At 38.5% G+C, this 20,184-nt stretch overlaps 1 protein-coding gene across 2 annotated transcripts in view; it reads right to left on the bottom strand.

Annotated features, from left to right (window-relative positions):
- Positions 1 to 17,460, bottom strand: part of LOC129242740 (uncharacterized) — a 42,961-nt gene extending 25,501 nt beyond the window's left edge. The window contains exon 1 of one of the 2 annotated variants that reach the window (XM_054879544.1): positions 17,017 to 17,460. The gene's annotated coding sequence lies outside the window, so the exon portion shown is untranslated. Of the gene's footprint in view, positions 1 to 16,050; positions 16,738 to 17,016 lie in introns of those variants that run through there. The other variant, XM_054879545.1, reaches the window with a different exon arrangement.
- Positions 17,461 to 20,184: the final 2,724 nt, after the last annotated feature.

Genomic DNA, 20,184 nt, shown 5'->3' with positions numbered 1-20,184 from the left:
AAAAGGCAAGTCAATTTTTTGGTTTAAAAAAGTTTTACTTTCCGGTGTGAATACATGAAAATAAGAAAAACTAGTTTAATTTTTCGATAATAAAATCCGGAAATGAGACTTATATAGTCTGTGATTATCAGGCTATTAGCGGCCGCCGTGGCCGAATGGGTTGGTGCGGGTTGGTACCATTCGGAATTCAGAGAGAGAACGTCGGTTCGAATCTCGGTGAAAGTTCAAAATTAAGAAAAAGTTTTTTCTAATAGCGGTCGCCCCTCGGCAGGCAATGACAAACCTCCGAGTGTATTTCTGCCATGGAAAAGCTCCTCATAAAAAATATCTGCCGTTCGGAGTCGTCTTGAAACTGTAGGTCCCTCCATTTGTGGAACAACAGCAAGACGCGCTCCACAAATAGGAGGAGGAGCTCGGCCAAACACCCAAAAAAGGGTGTACGCGCCAATTATATATATATATATATGTTAGGGCGGGTCGATTTAAAAATCGCTCATTTCTCTGTGAAAATCGTATTCTAGGGATCAAAATAAGAAACTTTGCCGAAGGAACCATACCTCTAAAACGAATTCTGATGTCCCCAATTTTAAAATATCACCATTTTTGGTCTTTACATGAAAAAGACAGCTAAATGGCTAGGTTTTTTCTTTATTTTTATTTATTTATAATATAATAATATCTATTATTTATTTATAATAATATCTATTTTTTCTCTTAAGAAATTTATTTAGTCAGAACATATGTAAATGAAAAAATTAATTTAAGTGAGTTATAGAAAAGAAACTAAAAAGTTCGATCCAAATTGGGGGACATCAGAATTCGTTTTAGAGGTATGGTTCCTTCGGCAAAGTTTCTTATTTTGATCCCTAGAATACGATTTTCACAGAGCAATGGGCGATTTTTTTGCCTCCCCACAAATCGACCCGGCATTGTGACATTTGCCATTAAAGTATTTGTTATTCCAAATGTTTTATGCTCGATCACTTAAATATCAAATCATTTTTTAATTTCAAATTATGGGTATTTATTTCCACGTTTTTAATACAACCTTGACTGCAGAGGAATCACAAACCTCAGCTGACATAGGCGGAATATAATGCCAAAAAGTAATGCGGGAAAGTGTTGGTGGCAGCCAAAGTATAATTTCAGAAAGTTAACTTGCAGCCCACTATTTGGCTGCCTCCGAAAAGTACTTTACATGGTATGGCAGCTCTTGCAGTTACTTTTGAAAATTGAGAAACATTCGAAAAGCATTTTGCTTGTCACGTCAGACGTCACCTTTAAACAATGAAGGCAAATATAAGGCATAAAGAACGACAAAATATTTAGCGCAGGCGTGTTATGGCTTCGCCTTCAATATTGGAAATTATACAAGTATGGTATGTATGTAATTTTGAAGCAGTACATCAATCTAAGGCCTTAAAATGACACGGTAAATGAGTTTACCAAAAAATTGTTATCTCTTAGTAATGTGTGCTAATACATACATACATATATTGTGCAGAACTGAGACGATGGCTATAGAAACATAAAAAAATCCAATTTAAAACTTAGCGGCATATAAACAATTTTCTATCGAGCAGCTTTAAAGTTCACACCTTCTTGTGAAAGCTGTTTTCAGGAATTTGGTATAGGTACTTGTAGATGTTATAACCAACCGATAGTAGATTTATAACGTCTGAAGTCAAAACGATAAATAGGTTAGGTGACCTACTTACACCTAGAGGCCTAATGCGATACCTCTAGTTAGGACTCCCAATGTAGTGAAACCACTTCTTCTCTAGAATAAACGATAAACTACTGTGGATGGCAGCCGATTTCAAGTCTGTTGGGTATTCAATGAAGTAAGAGTTTAGGCAGCGATATTGCATCCTGTAGATAAGTAGTAACTTATTTATGGTATGTGGCCAATGGACTGTAGTACCTCACTTCCTTTATATTTCTCTTATGCACTACAGTATCTATATACGCGAAAAGCACTTATACAAATATCCTACTTTAGTTGATGTAACCGGTTCGAGTAGGAGGCGCATAACTACATATTTGCGACCTGATTAATATTGCTGATTTGTGTTTTTATCTTGCGATTTGGTGGTTTCAATGGCGAAGAGCTCTGCTTTCTTGTTATTGTTTCGCTTGTTCGTTTGCATTTTGATTGAAATTTTAGCTCTCAAACCACCAAATTGCAAAAAAGTATTGCAAATTTTCGTCTTGCATTACCTCTCATGGATCCCCCTTGAATAAAACGAAATGTAATAAAAGTAAATATAAGTTTTGTTTTGTGTTTTTAGCTGCATGAGAACTATCTGTATCGATAATTATGGTTTGAGAGCTGAGACTGGCAAACTGTGTTGAAATTTCTATTCAGGAGATGGCAAATTATCATAAATCGTTTAATGCCAGAACAACGCTTCTAAATTATGGAAATTTACTTAAAAAAAAAAAATCTGTTCGCGAAGTTTATAGATTATCAAGAATGATAGAACACAAGATTACGACTTCCGAATTCGCCGTGTTGTGAGAGCCCTTGAATAAACAAGCAAAAGGAAGGGGAGTTACTTGTTTATGAAGAAGAAGCAATGGAAACAACAAAACACAAGAAATTATACTCACACACACATACTTTCCTGCCACGGCATCTTCCGAATAAGAAAGCGAACAAACTGCATTTGGAGGCTTCACATTAATTTGTGCTTCCACAATTTAACACAAGGCACTTCGTTGTCATTAGTTTGATTAGTTTTAACCTCACAAATCAGAATATTACTAAGCCATTCACTGAATCTTCACAAACATTTAATTTCTCCTAGTTTTGTTTGTTTTGTATACCGCACGCAGCTAACGTCAGACTTATCAAAATTGCGAAAAATAAAGTAACTGTTTTTTAATGGCGCCATCTCAGACACTCAATTCCCCTTGATAAAGCATTGCGCCATCATTGGTCCTCATTTCTTTCGAAATGAAGAAGAAGCTGCCGTTATGACAAATGGCGAGTGCTATAGAGCCATACTGACTGAATTTTTGTGTTTCGAAAAATTAATCAACTAAAAATCGGCCACATTTGGTTCCAATAAGACGGCGCAACGTGCATATAGCGCGTTTAACAATCGATCGAGATTTAATGGAAAAACTACTCAAAAATTGGACTGATCGAATAGATCATGTAACTCGTAGCCGCGGTGGATATATGCCGGACATCATGGCGCGATATCCGCTTACGCGATTTTGGCCGAGTTTAACAGATCGCGCCGGTCGTTTCTTTCTCGTGCTAACCGGCGTCAATTGGACACACCATGTAAAGCCAAGTCTTTCTCCACCTGATCTTTCCAACGCAGAGGAGGTCTTCCTCTTGCTCTGCTACCACCAGCAGCTCTGCTACCACCGCATCGAATACTTTCAAAGCCGGAGCGTTTGTATCCATTCGGACGACATGACCCAGCCAACGTAGCCGCTGGATCTTAATTCGCTGCGTTATGCCTATGTCGTCGTAAAGCTCATACAGCTCATCGTTCCATCGCCTGCGACATTCCCCGTTGCCAACGAGCAAAGGCCCAAAAATCTTACGCAGAAGCTTTCCTCCAAGCACTGCAATCGTCGCTTCATCGGATGTTGTCATCGTCCAAGCTTCTGCGCCATACGTTAGGACGGGCGTGATGAGAGACTTGTAGAGTGTTAGTTTTGTTCGTCGAGAGAGGACTTTACTACTCAATTGCCTACTTAGTCCAAAGCAGCACTTGTTGGATTTCAAGGCTGACATTGTTATCGGTGTTAATGCTAGTTCCTAAATAAACGAAGTCTTTTACAACCTCGAAATCATAGGTAACAGTGACGTAGGCGCCGACATGCGAGTGCGCCGACTGTTTGTTTGATGACAGGAGGTACTTCGTCTTGGCCTCGTTCACCACCAGGCCTTTTTCTTTTTTATCCAGTTTGGACAAGGCAGAACGAACAGCGCGGTTGTTAAGGCCGATGATGTCAATATCATCAGCATACGACGATAATTGTACGCTCTTATAAAATATTGTACCTGAGCGATTAAGGTCTGCGGCTCGTACGATACTCTCCAACATCAGGTTAAAGAAGTCACACGGCAGCGAGTCACCCTGTTTGAAACCTCGTTTGGTATAAAACGGCTCGGAAAGGTCCTTCCCAATTCTGACGGCGCTGCTGGTGTTGAGTAACGTCATCTTGCATAGCCGTATTAGTTTTGTGGGGATACCAAATTCAGACATCGCGGCATATAGGAAACTCCTTGTCGTACTGTTGAATGCAGCTTTGAAGTCGACAAAAAGATGGTGTGTGTGGATTCTACTTTCATGGATCTTTTCCAAGATTTGGCGTATTGTGAATATTTCGTCGATGGTAGACTTTCCAGGTCTAAACCACACCAGAACCTTATAGGCGATATTTAGAAGACTAATCCTGCGGTAATTGGCACAGATTGCAGGATCACCCTTCTTATGGGTTGGCCAGAGCACACTTAAATTCCAATCGGCAGGCATGCTTTCATTCGACCATATTTTGCATATAATCTGGTGCATGCATCTTTCCAGCTCCTCGCAGCCATGTTTGAATAGCTCAGCCGGCAGTCCGTCGGCGCCCGCGGCTTTGTTGTTCTTTAGCGGCGTTATCGCTATTCTCACCTCGTCATGGTCGGGTAGCGGAACATCAATTCCGTCGTCAACGATTGGGGTATCGGGATCTTCACATTCTCTGTGGCATGCGCAGTTGTCACTATTTAGTACGTTCGAGAAGTGTTCCCTCCATAATTTAAGAATGCTCCGTACGTCGGTCACCAGATCCCCGTCTTTGTTCTTACAGGAAAACTCCCCGATCTTAGAACCTTCTGTAAGCCGCCGAACTTTCTGGTAGAATTCTCGGTCGTTGTTCCTATTGGCCAGCATCTCAAGCTCCTTGCACTCACGTATTTCGGCCTCTCGTTTCTTCTGTCGGATAATACGTCTCCCTTCCTTAGCTCTCGGTAGCGATCCCACATGGCTCGTGTTGCGCTCGATCACAGCGTAGCTATATAGGCAGCATCGTTTCTTTCTGCGGCAGTATAACATTCCTCGTCGTACCAACTGCTTTTTTGGGCTAGCCCGGAATCTGATTTCTTCTTCGGCGGCAGTACGTAGAGAACGAGAAATGTTGCTTCAATGCTCGTATATGCCGGTTTGTTAGGCAGTACTCTCTGAGAGCAGGAGTGAGAGCTGGGTGCCGAATCTTCTGGCTGTCTGTTGTGATCGCAGCTTTTCGATGTTGAACATTCTTTGCGTAGTTAGATGTACATTTGTTGCTGCACAGAGGCGTGTGCGTAGTTTGGCTGCAACAAGGTAATGATCCGAGTCAATGTTGGGTCCTCGGATCGTACGTGCATCTAAAACACTAGAAGCGTGTCTTCCATCTATCACAACATGATCGATCTGGTTTCGCGTTTTTCGACCAGGAGACAGCCACATTGTTTAGTGTATTTTCTTATGTTGGAATCTGGTGCTGCAGACTACCATGTTTCGGGCCCCAGCGAAGTCGATTAGCCTCTGTCCGTTACCGGATGTTTCGTTGTGCAGGCTGAATATTCCGACTGTAGGACCAAAAATTCCCTCCTTGCCCACCCTGGCGTTGAAGTCGCCAAATACGATTTTTATGTCGTGGCGGGGCAGCACTCATAGGAACGTTCCAGGCGGTCATAGAAGGAATCTTTGGTCACATCGTCCTTCTCTTCCATCTGCGCGTAAAAAATCGTGCTTTGAAGCGGATTATTATGAGGCGCTCGTCCCCCGGAATGAACGACAATTCTTGGTGACGAAGTCTCTCTCCCCGTCCATCGCATCTCTTGAATGGCAGGGATGTCAGCCTTTACTATCACGAGGCACCTTCCAATTAAGGGACCGGACATTCCAGGTGCATGCCCTCAAATCGTAGTCCTTAGTTCGTTTGCAGGGGCCGTCATCAGTATAGGAAGTGCTCATCCGCGGCTTTGTGCATGTTTTCATTGGGGGGGTTTTTAAGTGGCGGGTTCCAAACCCAGCGCACAACCAGCTATCATGGAATGCTTCGCTTTCTCACTTTAGCTCACTCCCGAACGGGTGTTCGGAAGCTACCCAGAGAATACTTGGGCTAATCCCGGGAGTTGGGAGTTGCTTGAACCATATGTATATAGAAGAATTGTCCTGGCCACTCCCAAGTGAATAGCGAGCTGTAACTTTCCCTACTTGCATGGACTTCTACATATGGAACCATCCTCCAAATCACTTTAGAACGCAGAATATTATGTCCAGAGAAATGAATGTACTGATCAGATCAATGTCAAGTCTAAGTCACCATTCAGCCTCCGTAATGGTTTGGTGGGGAATGGCTTGTAAAGACGTTACATCTCTTCATTTCTGCGAAAAAGGGATTCAGATCGTGCCAAAAGTGTACCAGGAGGATGTCTTAAAAGACGTTGTGAAGCAGTTGATCAGTACTCTCTTCAGTAGAGAGCGTTGGACCTCCCAGCAAGATTCCGCTCCAGCCAATAAGGCAAAAACCACCCAGCAGGGGCTAAAAGACAATATTCTTGAGTTCAGAGCCGCAGATGATTGGCCGTCTGGAAGTCCAGATCTGAATCTATTCGACTACAGTTTGTGTTCAGAATTGGAGAGCATGGCCTCTCGAAGGCCTTACAGAAATTTGGAGAGTCTCAAACAATCTTTGATTCGAGCAGCGACGTCAATATCCATGAAGGTTTGAAGGTGACCATTTCGATGAAAATTAAAATTTTTTTAACTGATTTTACTTTGCAAGCGTCGAAACCACTTTTTACAAGTTGTATTTGATGGAGCGTGATTACCGTAAATATTGATCAATATACGACACATTTAAGTTGCACTTTTCTTTAAAAGGTAATAAGGAAGCATGAGATCTCGTAAATGCTGCTTTTTCGGGACGAACGTAGACATTTTTGACGTCAGATAAAAAAGTATCTTATGCTTCAAACGAATGTCAACTACTGTGATTGAGACTTCACATATGCACCTTCAAATCACCAGTATATTATTAGAGTGAACACAAAAATATTATCAGCAGCGACACCTCTTTTACGAGGGCGGAAACTTATTCTCATACCCAATATTGTATGTCCAAATACGAGCGCGGATCAATAAGCCACTGAAAATTTAATCGATCTTTGCACTTAATACTACGATTTCTCGAGGCTCGTAAAATATACGTTTGTTACTGCTTTCATTCTTGTGTGCGGATACCCTGTTCTGGTGGCGCAACTTGCACTAGGTCTCTAAAAATGTACCGGATCATTGTCACTCAGTATTAGACGTATTAAATAGAGTTTTTTACAAATGGAATTCAGTGAGAGTTTCGCAAAATGGTTGCTTTTAGAAAGATATTTTAAAAGGAACTAATTTAATAATTAATGGAAGTGTTTTTATATACAAGCTATTTTGTAGGTCATATCCTTGAAAAATTAGTCAGTAAAATGCATATTTAGATGACGCTCATCTTAAATACTTTCAGATAAGATTACCAGATGAACTTTTAAAACAAAGCCATATTTAATAGTAGGACAGAAATATGGTATTTGTAAGTACATATTTATAGGATTTGCGCTGTTTCATAGCCATATTCGATTCCTCACTTCTCTGCTCACCATGTTCGAACTCTACTGATGGAAGTTATTGAGCAAAATTCACTACTGGCGAGTATGATTATACTTCATACAACTGCTATAACTCACTATACCATATTCAATGACGTTACCTCTCTAGCAAAGCTAATTGTCCTTAAGTGAAATACTGTCAGCGTATGTTTATTTATGCCAGTGGTTGCATCTATTCACCATTCGCTTATGCATGGCGATTCGAGGGCGGCTTTGGTTACTATTCGTTAACTTAAAAAACAAACCTGCCCATTTGTAGTAGAAATAAAGGATGCCTCTACATGCTCCCTTTGGGATCGTGCACAACAGGTGTTTCGAGTCAGCGTTATCGTGGGCGAAATTTAATGCATATATATGGACGTAGTTTTCGAAAGAAATACCTACGCAACGCTCAGTGATTGAATTCTTGACTTTTTCCGAATAGTGGCGGCACCGAAATTCATAGAGAATATGCGCCGCAGAACCAATAATCGCTGATGACGAAACCGACGTCCCCTTAGCAGCTAAGAAATAAAACTATGTGTTAGAGCTGTTGGCCTGCCAATTGAATTATTTAATATCTGATGTATGCTGAATATGTTGTACATATCATATTATCACATATTATCTATCTATGAAATTTAAGGGCCTTCGCAAATAAATTTTTTTACTAATTAGGGTCTGATGGTAGATAAGAACATTTCGAGATGCCATCTGTCCTCATCTGTTCCTTACGAGTGGTAAATACAACGCATTAACGTCGGGAATAAGTTGAGTATAAAAATCCAATCCACAGTGCTGAATTGAATGGATACTGGATCAACAATGCGCAATGGTGAGTAACGGAGTTGATGATATGACGGGAAGTATGAATAAAATTGGTATATCCCAGTCATTTGTAAAGGTAATCAAATATCACCCTGTATATTAACGATATGAAGTGTTACCTATTCAAAAAACCATAACTTTTTTGTGTGAAACTAATTTTTATTGATTTCAAAGACAAAATTGTTCAAACATGATTACAATTTTAACATATATTCACTTTAGCTCGATATGACCACCTTTTGCCTTGACTATAGCCTTCAAACGGTCAAAAAATTAGTTGCATGCTGCACGAATGTGATCTTGAGGTATTTTGACCCATTCTCGTATAATCGCATTTTTCAGCGCATCCATACTGTCATATTTTTTATGAAGTGTGAAACATGATTTTTTAACCATTCTTGATTCACACGAGATTTATAAGACGGTGCAGCTTCTAAAACATTTTCCCGATAATAAGTCGCATTCACTTTGACACCAAGCTCGATAAAAGCGATTGGAGAGCGTCCATCAACGGTCACTGCGGCCCAAACCATTACTTGCGATGGGGAATTGCTTCGAGTGGCCATACGTAGGCTCAAATTCTCGTATGAGCGTTCGGTCAAGTAAACACGATCGTTTTGAGTTTTTATGAACTACTCAATTGGGAAATTTTTTTCATCAGAAAACACAATGTTAGGAAATTCGCCACGTTCGTGCAAGCGCAACAACTCCTTTGCTCTTTCGCACCGAACATTTTTTTGCTGGGGTGAAAGATCGTGTGCTGGAACTTGTAAGCCTTGACCTTGAGCTCATTTTTCAATATGCGTCGAATGCTGTCTTGCGATATTTTCAGTTCTTTGGCCATTTTTCTTCCACTTCGACATGGATTTCGTTCAAGTCGAGCCTTCACTTTCCGAACCAGTTCTGGCGTTGTTTCGGTTTTTTTTTGGTCCATCTCCATAGCGTTTTGCAATGCTACCAGTATCATTGTAACGTTTTATAGTGCGATACACAACATTTTATTCACTTTGAGGTGACTGAGCTCACGAACAATGGCTGGTTGTGATTTTCCAGCCAAATATAACGAAGCTACTCCACAACACAGATGACAACAGCATTAATTTAATTTGTAAATTTATTAAACTAACTAAATTAGAACTTTAACTCTTTGCGAAAACTAGATATACATACATATATAAAATTATACTCCGGTCAAACTCACACTACCCACTAATCTTTTAAAACTCCCTCAACTCCTCTCTCCCATCTTCTTGTTTAGTTACTTACCTATATTATTACTCTAATTAAGATACCATAAGCCGAAGGCCCTGGCAGCCAGTGCTTATTTTCGTAAGTGGAATAGTTATTAATAACTGTTACTCTTTTAAATAAATAAAAAATAAAAAAATAACGCAATCACACTATTACGTTTGAATTCCATCACAGAAAAAAAAGTCAACACAACTGAGAGCAAATGCTTTCGATGGCTTATAAACAATATATTGAACTGTCATTAGAACAATTTTGACGTTGATGTCATGAGCTGTTTTACAAATACAAGCAGTGTGAAGTTGGTAACACTTCATATCGTTCACCCTGTAATATCAGACCCTGAATTAAAATTTTACTACCTATAGAATTTGAGTAATAAGTTTGCTTGGGAATGTCACACACACATTTCACAAAGTATATGTGAGCGAAATTCCAATATGTTATGTATGTACATACATATATATAGACACACGTGTACATATGTATTATTCGGCTTTGACCAGCTTTGACAACCGTAATTCGCAGAAGGGTTTCGCTTATTGTTGTCTGTTGTTACTGGCATACATTTGTGCAACAAAATAATCTTTATGCTCTGCATTTGCGAGCAGTCGCTCTTTTTCTTCTTAAACAATAACTTTCTCTCTTTCTCTACGGATATAAAGCAGAGCTGACTTTGTATAAACATTTGTATGCACATATATGTATGTATGTATAAACACATCTATATGGTGTGTGTAGATAAATAGGTAAGAGCATATTTGAAAGCGTGCATGTTTATTGGAGACGGCCATGGCGGTGCTTTCAGACGCGTTGTTAGTCTAATAAGATACATATTTAAATTGGTATTGGGGGCACTAACTTCCTCTTTGCTAATGGAGAAATATTAAGTATACAGTGAAAACTCACTTCTATTGGACGGTCGTTTCGTATGGACGGAGAATTCCTTTCAAATGAAAGTTTTTATACAACTTTAGGAACAAATAACCTCTTTGAAGACGCCGTTTAAGTCAGTTAAGCTTACATAAACATCTATCCTAAGTGGACGTGGGTCCATCACCAAAGAATACAATGATTTCCTTTGAATCCATATTGGAAAACTGCCATAATCGGACATACATCCCTATTCAGCACCCACTGAGCTGCAGTGGGATTATCTGGATATTTTATTTGATATTCTGCTTAAATTTAAAATGAAGGCTAAATTCGGTTTTGACCGAACTTTATATACCCCAGGAAATTTTAGTAAAATTAAAATTGAACTGACTGTTAATTTTGAAATAAAACAAACTCATGGATAATGAGGGTTATATGTAGCTTGAAACGTCAGAGGAACCTGTATATTTTAGAATATGTTCTATTTAGTTCACACTTTTGTTTCGTATGTTACTGATATTTCTGAGAATTAAATTACATTGAGTGTTCGCTGGTTTCGTACTGGTTCAGTTTACGAGAATTTAGTTTGCGTTTTATGCTACAAATTCCAGTAGTTGCAAAATTTGTGAAGTTTACTATTAAACAAAAAAGTGAGGTTAAAAGTGGTGTCAAGTATGTCAAGAAGATAATGTACATGTATCTATCAATATTTAGAATGCAAAAATATAGAGCTTTGTTGAGAAAATTTGTTGCGGATTTATAATCTGGACTAGGATGCTGCTTAGCGATAACAAATTGTGAATAAGCTAAAAGGAAAATGGCTTTTTATTAGTGGTTCTTACAGCAAAGGAAACTAAATGTGTGTATCTGCCGATATCATCAAATCAAAAACACACACGCTTCAAGTTATTTTAAGGTCTTCCAGTATTTAATTACACATAACAAAAAACACGAGACAAAATTTTTGATCTTTGACATTTATTTTTTGAATATGATATCCGGTATATATCCGCCGCGGCTACGAGCTACAGAGTCCATTCGATCAGTCCAAGTTTTTAACACTTTTCCAATAAATCTGAATAATAAATCCATATGAGGTCAATCAACAAAAATGCGGCGCAAGCGATGGCCCAACGACGAGGTGAGGGCACCGTTCATTACTCCCATTATAAATAGCAAGGAACCACAATTTTAACTATGCAAGTGTCAACCTCCTATAAACCTGAGGGTTCCTATAGAATCCCCTGGAAAAGTGTAAAAATTACGTTTCTTTACGATCGTATTTGCTTATTCTATAAAAAAAATGTGGCGCACACTTCTGTTAGGTGTTTGGCCGAGCTCCTCCTTTGCAGCGTGCGTCTTGATGTTGCTTCACAAATGTAAATATGTACTGTATAACGCAATTGTTAAACCAGCGAGCACAATTAATAATTCATAATATCTATGAAAATGCTCTTGTATCGTAAAAGTTATACATATATTTAAAAAATAATAATCGCCGCAGGCGAATATTTGGACCAAAAATGACCCCAGTTTTTATTCCAAATTTTCACTATCTAAAAATATTGTTTTAGAGCCGCATGTAAATATGTAAAGGGTCTTCCAAAAGTGACGCTTAGGTGTCAGTAGTAAATAATTCCTAGGCGGTACTATTTTGATGCCATCTTTGACATTTACCAAGTAGAAAGATGTACAATTTTACACCAGAGAACAACGCGTTTAAATTATTGAAACTTATTATGAAAATGGTCGAATTTTAAGAAGGACTGGCACTTCTAAAACCCTAAGCTCTATTAAGAATATTTCTGCTCTAGTACTAAGTGCCTAGCATTTAGGCCAGGTTTTATAATTCATAATAAGTAAAAAAAGTATAGTTTCATTTCTGAAAAAAAAGAAAATTTACGTGGCTTGTGTTCTGGCCGCGTAAAATAAGCCAAAACTCAATCAGGTCGGGATTGCCTGTGAAGTGCGGAGAAGGAAATGGCAATGGATTGGTCACCCACTTCGGAAAAGACGAAAATAATGTGGTTAAACAAGCTTTAAGGTGGGACGTTCAGTTAGAATACCTCGCACAACGTGACGAAGATCGAACGAAACCGAAATGCCAACTCTTGGCTTATCATGGAGCGAACTTATGGGTATAGCACAAAACCGTACTCGCTGGCGATCTGGAATTGTTGAAATCCTGTGCTCCACAAAGAGTTAAAGGAAAACATATTCATATATTTATATATAGTCTGTGTGGGGAAGTTGACGTCCGTCGGCCTGCAGCTAAGACCCACGAACACGCTCAGGATCATGTACCCGTTTGTATCTCATTCAATAGAATTCTCCTTTCTGTCACCGCAGTGTACCACAATTCTTTCCTACTAATTCTTAATGGTAATTTATAAAAGTACTATAAATCAAAAGGTTGATATACTGACTACATTTGCGTGTAATAATTTTCAAATCAGATTCATGCACTTACGACATAATAAGGTAATGGAAAACCAACCCGAAAAAATATGTTAAAAAAATAAATAATCTATTGTCGGGCGATTCATTGCATGAGTGACTTTACATGTAGTTTGTTTTTATAACGTGTTGACAGACTAAAAATAACAGGTTGAAATTGTATGCGATCGATCAATAACATTATCAGTACGAGTATATATGTAAGTAGTTATTTGAATGAAGTGAATAACGCAAGAATTTACTGTTTTCTCAATGGATTATAAGAGGACCCGGTGTTCTAGAAATTCATTTTGTTTTTTCGATATTTCAAAAGTATAGTATCTTAAGCATATACTGTGGAATTTTCATGCAGAAATTCCCAATATTATAGCTTCTACAGCCCATTAACTAGGTAGAGAGCGGTCCGCCCGCTCCAGTACCTAAAACTTCAAACTCATTTATCTCGAAACGGCTTTTTTCGACCTGGTGTTGTCAAAAAAAAAAAAAAAAACTATTCAATTGAATTGTCTGAAATTTTAATATGTTGTCCACAACATCAATGGCTACCGCCCGTACTAGAATGATATTACTTTTCAATTATTTCGAATTTTTTTGATTAAAAAACTGAAAAAACCCGATTTTTAGACTGTCAAATTCAAAACCAAAATCGTTTTTTTTATTTTATTTTAGCGGGACATAGTTACAGTCATACTGATTAATAATTTTTTTGGCTTTTGTGTTTCAGATAAATAGAAGAGCCAAAATGGACAACACCGTCCAGATCAAATCTTTCGGGAGGGTCAACTTCAGCGTTATTTTTAAAATTAAGAAAATTAAAAAAAAAATTGTTTTTTATGTTTGTATGTAAAAGAATAAATAAAAAAGAAATATTCAACGACAGGCGCAAACCATCTCTATACCCAAGTAATACACCTCGATATTTATCAAGCCAGTTCGCCAGACCCAGCATCGGACATACTAAACTCACACACCAACACCTCCTCACAGGAGGTACCCAACAACAAAGCCTATTTTGTGATAATAACGCATCAGCTGACCCTCTTTTAAACGATTGTCGTACCTTAGAAAGTTTCAGAAAAAACACTTCGGATCCACCAAACCTTCTGCTCTGCTGGCCACGGTTTCTACCACCAATATAACTGCTTTAAATAATTTTTTGAAAGATTGTAACTTAACTACTATGATTTAATATGATTTGCTAATAATAACACAGACTGTTCTAACTATCGAGTTGTAGGCCCTGGCAGCTAGTACTCGTTCTTGTATTAGTTTTAGTATTATAGGGTTATTCAATAGGTGCGCTTCAACTTTTTTCCGATAGGGAGGGCGAACGACGCAATATTTTTTATTTTTCGCTTGTCATTTGTAAACTTCATTAGTATACATTTCATCATGGAACGCTACACACTTGAGCAACGATTGCAAATCGTGCAAATTTTTTATGAAAATAATCGTTCTGTTGCTGCTACTTTAAGAGCATTACGGCCATTTTACGGTCCATTTAACAAGCCGTCCCGTTTTGGGGCTATGTGAAGTCATTGGTCTACAGTAACAAGCCGGCGACGATTTGTGAGCTCAGAGCCAATATTGAACGCGAAATTGCTGGAATTTCGACCGATTTATGCAAAAGAGTGGTCGAAAATTAGGTTCAACGATTAGACTTCGTAAAACGTGCACGCGGTGGTCATGCAAAAGAAATCGAATTTCATACTTAAATGTATATGTTCAAACTCGATAATAAAAAAAAAATTAGTAAAAAAAATCAAACCGTTTGTGTTTTATTCAAAAAAGTGCAAAAGTTGAAGCGCTCTTACTGAAAAACCCTTTATATATTAATTCTAATAAATAAATAAATAAAATAAAAAAAAGCAATAAAAAGCCTAAAAATTTTAAATATCGTTTTTAATTTTTTTATTGTAAAAAAAATTCCTGAAAAAACCCTAAATTTTCAAGCTTGATACCACCGGGATCCCTTAAATAATTTAATAAATAGTTTATATGTGTGGGATCGATTTAAAAATTGTCATGCTCATAACGTTAAATCGTCAGGTTCGGGAGATTCGCCCATAACCGAACGAAAAGTAACTTTATTAGTTTTCAGGTGTGGTAATCGTATATGTACTGTTGTACATTTGCAGATTGTATAGTTCCTCAACTGTTGTAGCAATGATGCTGCTGTTTCCCATATAAAATGAAACTACAACAAATTCAACCATACCCAGCATAGTTCAATTTGTGAAATACATACACATATATGGGCATATGTACATACAGAATTTACAGTTTCCAGAGATGCTCACAAGCCTCACATTGTTTAAAGTTTCGACTTCCATCTCCCTACTTAATGATTCCCTAATAGTCTTTCGATTTGCAAAAACGACTTCATTGCTATTGGACCCAAATACATATTTTCAGGCAGAAGTTTAACAAAGCCAAATTCAAGATATGATCTCTGAAGCAAAACAAAATGTTTACGTCAAGCGATTTCTGAGTTTTTTTAAAATACATATACAAATTATGTATATATATGTATGCATATACATATGTATACATACATATACATTTATCACATATTGTATAGGCTTGAACTGATTTCTTTTTTTATTGATTTACTTTATGTTCACTTAAATTAGAAAATAATGTGTTGGCCCTTTGATAGTAGACGGACACCTCTCTTGGGCGGACAAATATTACTTGACGTTGACTTTCGGTTCGAGAGAGTTTTCAGTGTACTCTTAGATTTTTTGTTTTTTAAAGCAGCAGTAAAACAGAAACAGAGGTGAATATAGAATACACAAGCACATACATTTATATATACTTATACGTAGAGAGAAAATGGTATTTCGGTGTGAACTATAGCGCTAACAAAAAAAAAAGCAATGATATCAAAACAAAGACGGGCTGGGATAAGAGTCATACATGCATATTTACGCACTGCCATAAACTTTAGCAAACATATCTACATACATACACATGTATGTCTGTAATGTGCTTGCGAACATGACACATACTTAAATGACAGCTGATACCGCGCGCGCTCGGCTGACGCCTCTTCTTTCCAGTGTGGCTGGTTGGCGGTGGTTGTCTTACTTTTCCCGTTTGTATTTGTTATTTTTTCAGGGGTATGTTGTACGGGCTCGTCTAAAATGTATTATTAAATTGTTATATGCTGTTACTTCTTGCTGCCAAATATGTGGATGCTTCTGGGTTGCTGTTTTTCGCTACAAGTGGCATTTTTCTTTACGAAATTCTAAAATACTTTCCAGTGGTGCAAAAATCACTTAGCGCCTTGCAATCATTGTATCACTGCGACATTGGCCATTTTAACTGTGTTTATGATCTTTGTTGCTTTTCTTCTTGGTCTGGTGCTGATTGTTTTTTTACGCCATACAAGTACGATAAATACGTAATACTTTTCGCGTTGGCGTTTGGAAAACTAAGCACCTGCATGCTAGTCTTTTACTGCATGATTTCTATCAACCCCATTATATTTCACATACCCGCTTCCCAGTGTCGGATGCAATTCAGAGCAATTCCTATAGGAAACCACCACTGGTAAATGGAATAAAGCTTTTCGCAACGCGTAAAGGAATGCCGCCGTCAACACTTAATAAAGTTAACTACAACGGTACCAATAAACAGCTTTTTAAATATGTCTATGGAGTCGACTATGCACCGGAGTAGAAGCCAGTCGGAGTAGCGACGTGAGGGAGTGGAACGTATTGGGAATAAAAGCAGGGCGCGTCGCTTTTTTGAAGCAGGCAGTTGATAATGCTGACGGCGGGCCAGTCAACCACCAATTATATGGAGAGTGAAATTCATGCGAAGAATCGAAGTATGGTATTCCGGCTAATGAGACAACTACTGCAAACCGCTAGATAGCCCAAAAATACCTTTTCTTTCAGATGCACAATATAAATGGTTAATAGTCGCACTCTATCTAGTTAACCATCTATAACTCCTACAGCCTTTCTCACCTTCTTAAGTTTTTCAATTCCAAAGATTTTCAACTCTTTTACTCGTCTATCCACCATTACTTCCGTCGTCCTTTTTGCTTTTCGCAGCTCCCGTTTTCGCTGATTGGACTGGCGAATCGGTTTTTGCTGCTTCCTTTCGGCTCCAATACTGCTACTTAATATGCCTTAAATGCTTCTTCTTCCTCCTGATTTTCTTCTCGTCATACATACATGGATACACATACACACACACACTTACACACTTTCACATGAAATTGCTATGAGTGCTGTAGATTTTCATTATCATTTGCCTTTTTCAGGTCTTTTTACAACTTCTATCAATTATTTATTTATTTATTTTTCATATTTTCTCCTCATTTTCATTAAGTTTTCACCAGATTTTCACAAATTTTCCACACGCGTCTTTAGGAAGAATATGTACTGCGCCGTATTTCTTAGTATTTTTCTGCGCGCATCTAACCGAAACTAAACTACTCGTACTTGCATGGAACAGTTCGTTCGTTCTTAGGAAAATACGGAAGCTTAACAACAAAAATAAGCTTTGCTTACCATGGAAATTCACCATCCACTCGCATGAGAGAGCAAGTTTTCGGCTTTTAGCCAGTCGTTCGCCCCATATCAATCATCAACAATTGTCAACAGTCTAGAGAATTTGGAGAAGAGTGAGCGCAATAGATGGGGATGACTATAAGTATGTGTGAGCGAATGCCTCTCGTTTCGGCGTTTTATTTCGCTGCTCCGGAAACAGCCCTAAAAGCTTTTTTCGCCGTTTTCGAAACTTCTATCCATTCAACAATTATTATGCTGCTCTCAAAAATACTCTCATACTCTTGCTCGGTTGCCAGCTAGCTCCTGTCTACAGTTGGTCGCTTGTATTGTCGCCAACACAAATTCATGACGTTTTATGTTGCCTATGTTGTTTCATTTTCGTCGGCGTTGTGGTAGTTTTTTCCATCCGAGCGCTGCGTTGCATAAAATTGATTTTTCTATTTTTACAATGGTTTCCCGAACGTCGGCGTTGCTGTTTCTGTCACTACATTTACAAGTGCGGACACTTCAAATTCGGTTGGTTCGAGTACCCATTTACAAAGCGAAGGCGTACATTCACAGCTCATTGGCCTAAAAGAGTACAAAGCGAATGTATCTCCTGTGATGGAGAATAACTTTTCTAGTAGCCTATTTTATGTACAATACTCATAGACCTTCCGCACAGAAGGTAACACAAGAAGATCGATTGAATAAACCATACGGGTAAAATTCCACCCACAAGGCGGGAAAAACCATTTTTTATAGGCCTGTTTTTTATTGCAATAGTAATCGAAACTCAAGGCTGAAAATCTTCATGATAAAGCCAAGGCGATGCAGCACGAATGAAAATATTTAACCTGAAAAATTAGTGGTGTCTAGAAAGAATATTTCAATCAACCTGTTCAGAGCATAGGGTGATCATATAGTAAAATAAATAAATAAATAATTGGCGCGTACACTTCTGTTAGGTGTTTGGCCGAGCTCCTCCTCCTATTTGTGGTGAGCGTCTGTGTGTTGTTTCACAAATGGAGGGACCTACAGTTTCAAGCCGACTCCGAACGGCAGATATTTTTATGAGGAGCTTTTTCATGGCAGAAATACACTCGGAGGTTTGCCATTGCCTGCCGAGGGGCGACCGCTATTAGAAAAATGTTTTTTTTAATTTTGCTTTCACCGAGATTCGAACCAACGACCTCTCAGTGAATTCCGAATGGTGATCACGCACCAACCCATTCGGCTACGGCGGCCGCTTAGTATATAGTAATAGTAGCTTTTTCAGTTGTGGTGTAACAGCAGCTATCAAATTTTCCAATAGCGTCCAGCCGCGAAATTTTTTACCGGCGAGCATTTTTGAAGTGAAACTTTTTAGGCGTCGATGGACGAGCGAAAATGGAGAGTAAAATTTCAAGGCCATGCAACGTTTTGGGCATTTTCGTTCCGCGAGAGAGAAAAAAGATATAACGTAGAGGAAAAGGAGAGAGAGAGCTATACCTTATATATATCTTAGATACACTTTAGGCTATTTTTCCTGAGTTTTTCCTTGTGGTTGCTAGTTTATAGTGAGAAATAACACTGCCTACTGTTTGGCGCTTGTTTGTTGATGCAAACTTGTTGGAAATATATTTTTGGTGCCGATTTTTTGGCGTTATATTTCCTTGGTGCCTACTGTTTGGGACGTTTTTTGGTCCTAATTTCTTTGGGGTTTTTGGTGCCTACTTTTTGGCGCTTATTTCCGTTTCCTGGCTAGTGCTTGTGCGTACTATAAAGTGCTATCCATTCCGGCGTCGAATTTATTGGTATTGCCTTGCGGTAATTTGTGCCGTTGCTGCGGTCCTGGAATCGCTGCGTTTGTGCGGGTGATAAACGCTCAGAGTAGTGCGCGTTGTTGCCACGGTTTGTGTCCGGCGTTTACCTACACCGGTCGACCCTTCTCCGTTTTTTGAAAATTTTGTCTATTTGTATTCTCTGCAAATGTTGTGAATTTATTTAGATATATATTCTTTCTCTCTCTTTCTCTCTTAGTCTCTCTCGGGTCTCTCCCTCTTTCTTTGTCTGCCTTGAAAGTTTCACTTCTGTTATGTGTACTACGCTACACGCACTTTTTTTTGGTCTGCGAACAACCAGTAGTCGCTGGGAGCCAAATCTCGAAGTTCAACTCTTGTAGTTTTGGCATTGTCTGGATTGACTTGTCGGTACGTTGTCTTGATGAAACAAAACAGTGAGCAAACGCGGCACCCGCTTTGAACAGAGCTTCTTTATAGTTAAATGGTTATACAATATAAACCAACACATTCTTTTGATATCTTTACGATGTCAGTTAATTCACGCAACTCCACTCATCGATCATTCAAAACGATTTTGTGATTTTTTTGATGTTTTCTGGTGCTTCCGCCTCATTTGGATGCCCACTGTCGTTTTCAAGCTATTGTTTCGCTTGAACGGAATTTTTTCTCATCAAGAAGCAGTGTCAAATTAAAACACCAAACTCTTTTTGATCCATTGTCTTGAAAATAACAAAATTAGCGTCGTACTTAGCACAATAACTCACGAACAAATGCATAAAATATCAAGAAATTTTAACAGCCGTCTTTTTAAGTTTAGTACTAACTGAAAAGGAGGTGAATGCAATAAAACTAGTGC

This window comes from Anastrepha obliqua, chromosome 3 (genome assembly GCF_027943255.1).
Source record: "Anastrepha obliqua isolate idAnaObli1 chromosome 3, idAnaObli1_1.0, whole genome shotgun sequence".
Classification (NCBI taxonomy): Eukaryota; Metazoa; Arthropoda; class Insecta; order Diptera; family Tephritidae; genus Anastrepha; species Anastrepha obliqua.
This window is presented reverse-complemented; position numbering and strand designations above follow the sequence as displayed.